Source organism: Oreochromis niloticus, linkage group LG2 (assembly GCF_001858045.2).
Source record: "Oreochromis niloticus isolate F11D_XX linkage group LG2, O_niloticus_UMD_NMBU, whole genome shotgun sequence".
Classification (NCBI taxonomy): Eukaryota; Metazoa; Chordata; class Actinopteri; order Cichliformes; family Cichlidae; genus Oreochromis; species Oreochromis niloticus.
The window spans coordinates 36072478-36080295 of record NC_031966.2 but is presented as its reverse complement, the minus strand read 5'-3'; the positions used below and the strand labels follow the sequence as shown (position 1 = coordinate 36080295).

Here is a 7818-nt window from a genome sequence, read left to right as displayed (position 1 = left end):
ACAGTGTCTGGGAGGCTGTAGTTGCTGCTGCACGCAATGTTGATGGTGAACAGATCAAAACACTGACAGAATCCATGGATGGCAGGCTTTTGAGTGTCCTTGCAAAGAAAGGTGGCTATATTGGTGGCTGATTTGTTTTTGTTTTGTTTTTGAATGTCAGAAATGTATATTTGTGAATGTGGAGATGTTATATTGGTTTCACTGGTAAAAATAAATAATTGAAATGGGTATATATTTGTTTTTTGTTAAGTTGCCTAATAATTATGCACAGTAATAGTCACCTGCACACACAGATATCCCCCTAAAATAGCTAAAACTAAAAACAACTTCCAAAAACATTCAGCTTTGATATTAATGAGTTTTTTGGGTTCATTGAGAACATGGTTGTTGTTCAATAATAAAATTATTCCTCAAAAATACAACTTGCCTAATAATTCTGCACTCCCTGTAGACAACGCAGCCCTAATCACAATCATAATTTGTTGGAAAACGTATTTAAGTTTCCTATTGATTTATCATAGAACTTGAAGTTAATGGCTGAATGCATGGTGATGAGACCTATCATTCAATCTACATTTTATAGCGTATGAAACTGCTCACCTGGACATGAACCTGAGCTCGGCTGATTAAGATTAGTGTCTCCTGTCCATCTTTCTTTAGCAAAACTTGAATAATACCACTGCTTACCTCTTATTGAATCTTTGGGTGCAGACTTAATTGAAGAGCCTCGTATAAACAGGCAGGGTGTGATGTTTAGGGAAACCAAAGAATACAGGCGCCATCATTTCTGCCAGAAGACTCATGGGGTGCAACGAAGCTTTCATTGTGGACTGGCTAGATACCTTCTGCATTCAGAAAGAAAACAAGAAGGGCATACACCATAAACAATAATAACTGACAAAAATAATGAGACAAGAAATTAAAGTAACAAAATAAGTGCAAATCAAGTTTCCCTGTGTTGCAGTGTAGCTGAATGTTTTTCAACAATTTGATTTACGGTAAAACACATACCAAATATTTCCAGCCAAGGTTTGTTTCAATCTTCAGCATGTTTTTCCTGCCATTGTCTTGAAACTGTTTCATCTGTCCCTCTCATTTGATGCTGTTTACAAAAACAAAACAGCAATATTGTAAAGGGAAAAAGGAAAATGAATTGAATGGAAAAAAAAAGAAAAAAAGATTATGACCTGAAATCTCACCATTTCCTGAGAGTCACAGGTCCTTTGAGTATCCTTATGGTTTCTGCTCAAATTCAGTGTCTGAAAAGGGCAGGAACAAAACAAACCTTTTTAATCATAAAGAGAGAGTTCTGACACTGACGTTCACACATTGCACATGTAAACGAAGAAACCACCGCCACACCAGTGACATGGGTGGGGGCAGAGTGTCTTCGGTAAAAATGAGCCTTAAACGCGCCATACCTGGTGTATGTCTGCTTGCAGCCTGCTTCAATACACCGAAAGAAACAACGTGGCTCATTCCGATGCAGTTTACAATGAAGCACGTAGCCCCTTGATGACTGAACTACCTTACCACAGAAATTACAGGTTAACATAACTCCATGTACTTTGGTAATTCCTCCCTAGCAAATTAAGCACGCTAAACACAGAAACTAATCCAGAGCAATGCTTCCCTCCTGACAGTAATGCTAACTCAACTCACAAATGCTAACTAAATTCACAACCTCACTCATAAAAAACTGCTAAAATTATCTATAAACGCTGGGCTGGTGGATTTTTATAACAGAGATAACTTGAAGTTGCATGTACTCACCTCGAACTAATTGTAAGCTGCCAGGATGTCTACAAATTCCGAAGATGCTGTGGTCCAAGCAGCAATAAATGGCGCTAATATACGAGTTCAAAACTGTGTCCGTTAGCGAAGCCAACTTGAGTCTCCTGCATGAAAAAAAGAGCGGTTGGCACACAGCTCAGCAGCGCGCCGCGCTATTGGTCATTTTCAGGTGACGTCATCCCGCAATGTAATGTCGCTCTTTGTTTCTTTAGGAGGTTCGAATTTGATCAGAAGTCACGTCTGCAGAACGCTGCAGCCACGTCTTGCCTTGCTTCCCCTTTTTTTGGTGAAATGGTTCGCTCATACTGCACAATGTTGCTACCAGAATTTTTTTTTCTCTGCAATTCGAACGTAAAACGTCTGTACATAGTTTACCAGCAGTTTAGCTACCAATCAACAGCGATCACACAAACTCAAAATTTAAGGCGGACCCACTTAAGGTGGTCTGATAATATGGCGTGAAACACAACAACATAAAGTTGTTTTAAAATAATAATTAAAAAAGATTATTGAAATCAATTTTATTCACAACCATAAACTTTATTTTTAACATCTTCTTTTGCTGTTGATTTTTTTATCAGAAGGTTAACAATGATATACTGCAGGCCTAACTTTTAATCTGTATATCAGTATCTGAATTTTAAAATAAAAAAAATACTATCAATTTTATTGTCTTTCACTGCTGATATTTGCTTTTTTTTTTTCTTTTTAAAAAAATGGTATTTACTGGTTGTATTATTACGGTGGACCCTATTGTTTAACATCTTGCTTCTGTAAAAATGAATGTTTTTGTTTGCTTAAAAATCTACAGCTTTATACTGTGAATTCCAATGTGTACAACCCGAAAAGATGTAGTTTTACTCAAATAATACCGTAAAATCTAAGTTTTTCAGACATTTTCAACATTACAATATTTAATTGTAAAATGTATGCATATTTATTTGTTTTCACAGACAGTATTTATAATTTCAACATTTTATCACAGTTAAAAACAAAGTTTTATCCAGTCTCACAATTAACGGTTATTCAATCTATTTAATACAGTAAAAGGAAGTTTTTGGTTTTACGCTCCATTACCGTTGGAATTTGATGGTGTTTTGCTGTATATTTTACTGACTTTTTTTACAGTGTAAGAGAGTTAATTTGAAAAGTCCTTTATGCCTAATTAAAATTTCACACTTTTCCTTCTAGAAAGTGTTTATCAATCACAACTATTTTTTTCAGTTTGACAAAAAAAAAGTTCTCTGTCTCCTCGGTGCATTTAAACCCCTGTTCCTCCCTGTCCTCATCGTCTGTTGTCTTCGTCTCCGTTATCAGTCATCATAATTTTACCATCTCTGTGCAAGTCTGCAAATTTCTTTATTAAATCATAAGATCGTTAAATTCATCAAGTCTCTCTGTGCCTGCGTCCTCGTCACAAAACATGACATCACTGTTTTGTACATTTTAACACAATTTAATCCCCGCATTTGTGAAAGAAAAGCAAAACACTTTTTTGAAAAGTCTGTAACAAAACCATCAAATCTGATCAAGGTTATTTAAATGCTGCAAAAGAAGAATGGATTGGGGAAAAAAATGCATATTCTAACCTTAATTACTGGGGGAGAATAATGAATAGAATAAGATAAGATAACCTTTATTAGTCCCACACGTCGAAAATTTGTTAATGATGCTCATAGTGAGTAAAAAGTAAACTGAGTGTGTTTTTTGGACAGAGATTCACTTTTATTGTGTATGTATAATATAATACAGATACATAAAAAATGCACCCCAAAAATAGGAGAGTCCTTGAAATGTACAAAATATGAATATAAAAAAATCATAAAAATGGAGGCAACTTTGCTTATGGTACAATGTATACTATGTATAAAAAGATCTTTACTGCAGATACTACTACGGCTGTATGGCAGATTTTTTTCTTTCATTTTAACCTGTGTCGCCCACCTGGAGGTTGGCAAATCACTTTTGGTGGTCAACTCTCTCAAGCAGGTTAACAGTTTGTTTTGCCTGTCACTGTTCCCTGTGTGTTTTCTTACCTGGTTCTTCCTGACCTTGTACTTTCTCCTCATGTTCCCCTCTTTCCTCTCTCCCTCTTTGGACTGACAATCATACACAAATAGATTGAATTCAATTAGATGAAAAAATTACATTAATATGAAAAAAAAATACTATTAAGATCACTAACGAAAAGTCCTCTCTCAGTGTACTTTCAACCAAAAGGCATATCCATTATGAACCTGGCTGTCTCTCTGCGTGCGTGCGTGCGCGCGCGCACACACACACACACACACACACACACACACACACACACACACACAAAAAAATAAGAGCTATAAGGTTAATGGGCATTCAGTCAGTTAGCTAGTTAGTACCTTGGGTTTAATATCGGCACATATGAGAAAATAAGCAGTTTCTCTCCTTCCATTTCAAACAGGACAGTGGTAACAACAGTAGGCTACGGACAATGTTAAGTTTTAGATTTTAAATAGGCTGTATACATTTCAATGGGAGCAACAGGACGGTCAAATGTCGCTGATTTTACTACAGAGCAGGACGGATTGTAGGGTAGCAAACATAGTCGGAAAACATGTTTCCCACACTGCAGGTTACCTGGTGTAATGTTTTTCAGCTAAAAGGAAACATGGTCTGACTCCTATCGAACTCTATAAAGAGTAACTGAAGGTTAAATGCAGCTAATATGTCCTGTTTTAAGCCAAGCACTTACCATCGCTCTGGCAGCAATGGCGCTAGAGCCAGAGCAGGGGAGAGGCGAGCTGGAACAAACCATTTTGGGGGTGGGGGATATCTATACTTTTGTTGTTAAAATATTACGTCTCAACCAAGTACTGTATGCTTTTTATATTTTTAGTAGTGTATCACACAAACAGCAGATATTGTCAAAAAGTAAGAAATATTTGGGGGTGCTTTGATTTAGCTTTGGGGGCTAAAAACACCCCTGTCCTAAAGTAGTGTCATGTAGAAATATTTCAAGCAGAGGGTTGTCTTCAGTTAGTATTATAATTTACCTTACAATCAGTCCTACTTCATTCCTTACTCAGTTGTTTGCTATGTGGACACAGTTCACAGTGGGGACAGAGAGGGGACGAGGCAGGAAGGGTCAGGGTTAGCTGTGAACAGAATCTGAACTGAAAACTTAAAGTAGGAGAAAGAGAAACCGTCTTTATTGGTCACATACACAATCATACAGAGTACAGCATGCAGTGAAATGTGTCGCGTCCGAGCTGCAGACATAGCTACGCCATTCCAGGGTTTGGTGTTTGGCATGGGGGGCAGAGCCAGGACCCTTACTGGATACTGGGAGGGAAATGAACTCACGACTTCCGCTCCAAAGGTGTGTGGTCTTACCACTACACTAAGAGGACTGTCCGTTAGTACGTGAACCACATTCGTGGTCTCACTCTATGAGGCAGGTGAAAAGAAAAATATTAAGTATTTAGGTATTTGGGTCGGGGGTAAACACTATGATAACAAAACTGTGTTTGCAAAGGTTACAAAGACGTCTTCAAGCAGATAGGCGATTCCTGCTGTCATGTACTTTTCTTACCCTTCGCATGCTGGTCACATTTTTGGTGGGTCTGGTAGACCAACAGCATTATTGTGTCATTAAATCAATAGAGCCAAACCTACTCATGTAAAAAAAAATACTTAAGTGATGTTTACTTGGATCGTTGATCTTTGGAATATTTTTGCTATTTTTTTAGAACCAATATATGGAAAAATGTTGGACAAATTGAAATGAAGCAAGGTTTGTGATCACTACTGATGTTTACATCTTCAAACTGGATTAAAAGCAGAGATTCCTGTCCGTCTGTAGACCACACGAGGGACAGATTTGCTGTATTTCTTGGACTTGACTGATGATTGTTATGTACATTGTGTCTTCCTGTAGAATAGTGTTTAGAACAGTGATCTGTTTTGTTTTTCTACTGGATCTAGAACAGAATTTAGATCAGGAACATTTCCTGATAAGGGCTAATTTCTTAATGACGTCTGGGAAAAAAGTTAAAAATCTGATTTCATGTCCTGGACAGGAGTAAATGCAATTTGTAATACTAATGGGCAGACATTAGGGCAAGAAGGCCAATCAGGTTCACCATTTGTTGACATCCATACACATTTCAGGCCTTGCTGGCTGTTGATAGGCTTCTTTTAAGCTTGTGCTTGTGGTCAAACTGACTGTCACTCTCTGTTCCATCCTTAATTTGAAGTTGGGATACAGTGTGAGAAAATACAGAGTACGTTCAAAACACAGGCTGGGAACGTGGCAGCAGACATGTAGGTGCTGGAAACGTACAATGTTGGAACCATACGCACACACACAAATAACAGCAAGCCATGCAGGAGGAATACAGAGTGATGGACCATAGCACCTCCACACTTTGATGACCCGCAGGTTCAGTGTACATCCGAACACTACATAAATGTGCAGGGGAGGAGGGATTATAGTGTGAAGCAACCAAAATCTGCTTTTTGACATGTTTGTCACATAAAATGAGCCAAAGGAAAGGAATGTGAGGTTGAAATAATAAACCGCACAGTTTTTCTTTTAGTAAACATTAAAAAACCTAAACAGGCCACAAGGATTAAATTATGCTCTGTGATAAAAACCAAATTTCAAAGCTTTTGTTAAAAATTTCTTTGGAAAGACAAAACAAAAGTTAGACCAGTGAGTTGTTGAGTTGTATCAGGCAGCATCTTCATACTGAAAGCACTTAAGAAGCTTTCCAGTGTGGGAAATTTATTTACTCACTACCTAATTTATAGCCAAAGTATTCACTCACTGTCTCTTTACTGTTTCGCTAGCTTAGCTTAGCTCGTAGCCGACTCGTTAGCACCATGGCTACTTCACCTGTCCCTCCTGCACTTTCCTGCTCATTGTGTCAGATGTTTAGTTACTCCTCGGCCTCCTTTAGCAGTAATGATACCTGTAATAAATGTAGCATATTTGCAGCTCTGGAGGCCAGGATTACTGAATTGGAGACTCGGCTTCGCACCCTTCATTCACCCGTAGCTAGCCAGGCCCCTGTAGCTGGTGCAGCCGAAGATAGCGTAGGCCCCGCTAGCTGTTCCCCGGCAGACCCCAAGCAGCTGGGGAAAGAAGGCGGCTGGGTGACGGTGAGGAGGAAGCATAGTCTTAAACTGAAGCCCCAGGTACACCACCAACCTGTTCATGTGTCTAACCGTTTTTCCCCACTCGGCGACACACCCGCCGGGGGTCAAACTCTGGTAATTGGTGATTCTGTTCTCAGACATGTGAAGCTAGAGACACCGGCAACCATAGTCAATTGTCTTCCAGGGGCCAGAGCAGGCGACATTGAAGGAAATTTAAAACTGCTGGCTAAGGGTAAACGTAAATACAGTAAGATCATAATTCACGTCGGCAGTAATGACACCCGGTTACGCCAATCGGAGGTCACTAAAATCAATATTGAATCGGTGTGTAACTTTGCAAAAACAATGTCGGACTCTGTAGTTTTCTCTGGTCCCCTCCCCAATCAGACCAGGAGTGACATGTTTAGCCGCATGTTCTCCTTAAATTGCTGGCTGTCTGAGTGGTGTCCCAGAAACGATGTGGGCTTCATAGATAATTGGCAAACCTTCTGGAGGAAACCTGGTCTTGTTAGGAGAGACGGCATCCATCCCACTTTGGATGGAGCAGCTCTCATTTCTAGAAATATGGACAAATTCATTAAACCCCCCAAAATATGACTATCCAGAGTTGGGACCAGGAAGCAGAGTTGCAGTCTTACACGCCTCTCTGCAGCTTCTCTCCTCCTGCTACCCCCCCAAAAACCCATCTCCATTGAGACTGTGTCAGCTCCCAAAAAGACAAAAAACAAACTAAAAACCAGCAATAAACAACTTAAACATAAAAAATCACAAAGAAAGAACAATACAGTATCCACATCTGAACCAAAGAGTAAAACAGTGAAATGTGGATTATTAAATATTAGGTCTCTCTCCTCCAAGTCTCTGTTAGTACATGACTTAATAATTGATCAA

General features: G+C 39.0%; 1 long non-coding RNA gene across 3 annotated transcripts; it reads right to left on the bottom strand.

Annotated features, from left to right (window-relative positions):
- Positions 1-494: 494 nt before the first annotated feature.
- LOC109195180 (uncharacterized) lies at positions 495-2736 on the bottom strand. 3 transcript variants are annotated; one of them, XR_002056884.2, is made up of 4 exons: positions 1774-2736; positions 1200-1259; positions 1012-1102; positions 495-845 (listed from the first exon to the last, which is right to left on the bottom strand). It is a non-coding gene; the product is annotated as an uncharacterized LOC109195180 (long non-coding RNA). The 3 variants fall into 3 exon arrangements; XR_002056883.2 differs by lacking the exon at positions 1774-2736 and adding an exon at positions 1422-1754; XR_002056882.2 differs by lacking the exon at positions 1774-2736 and having other exon boundaries at positions 1200-1741.
- Positions 2737-7818: the final 5082 nt, after the last annotated feature.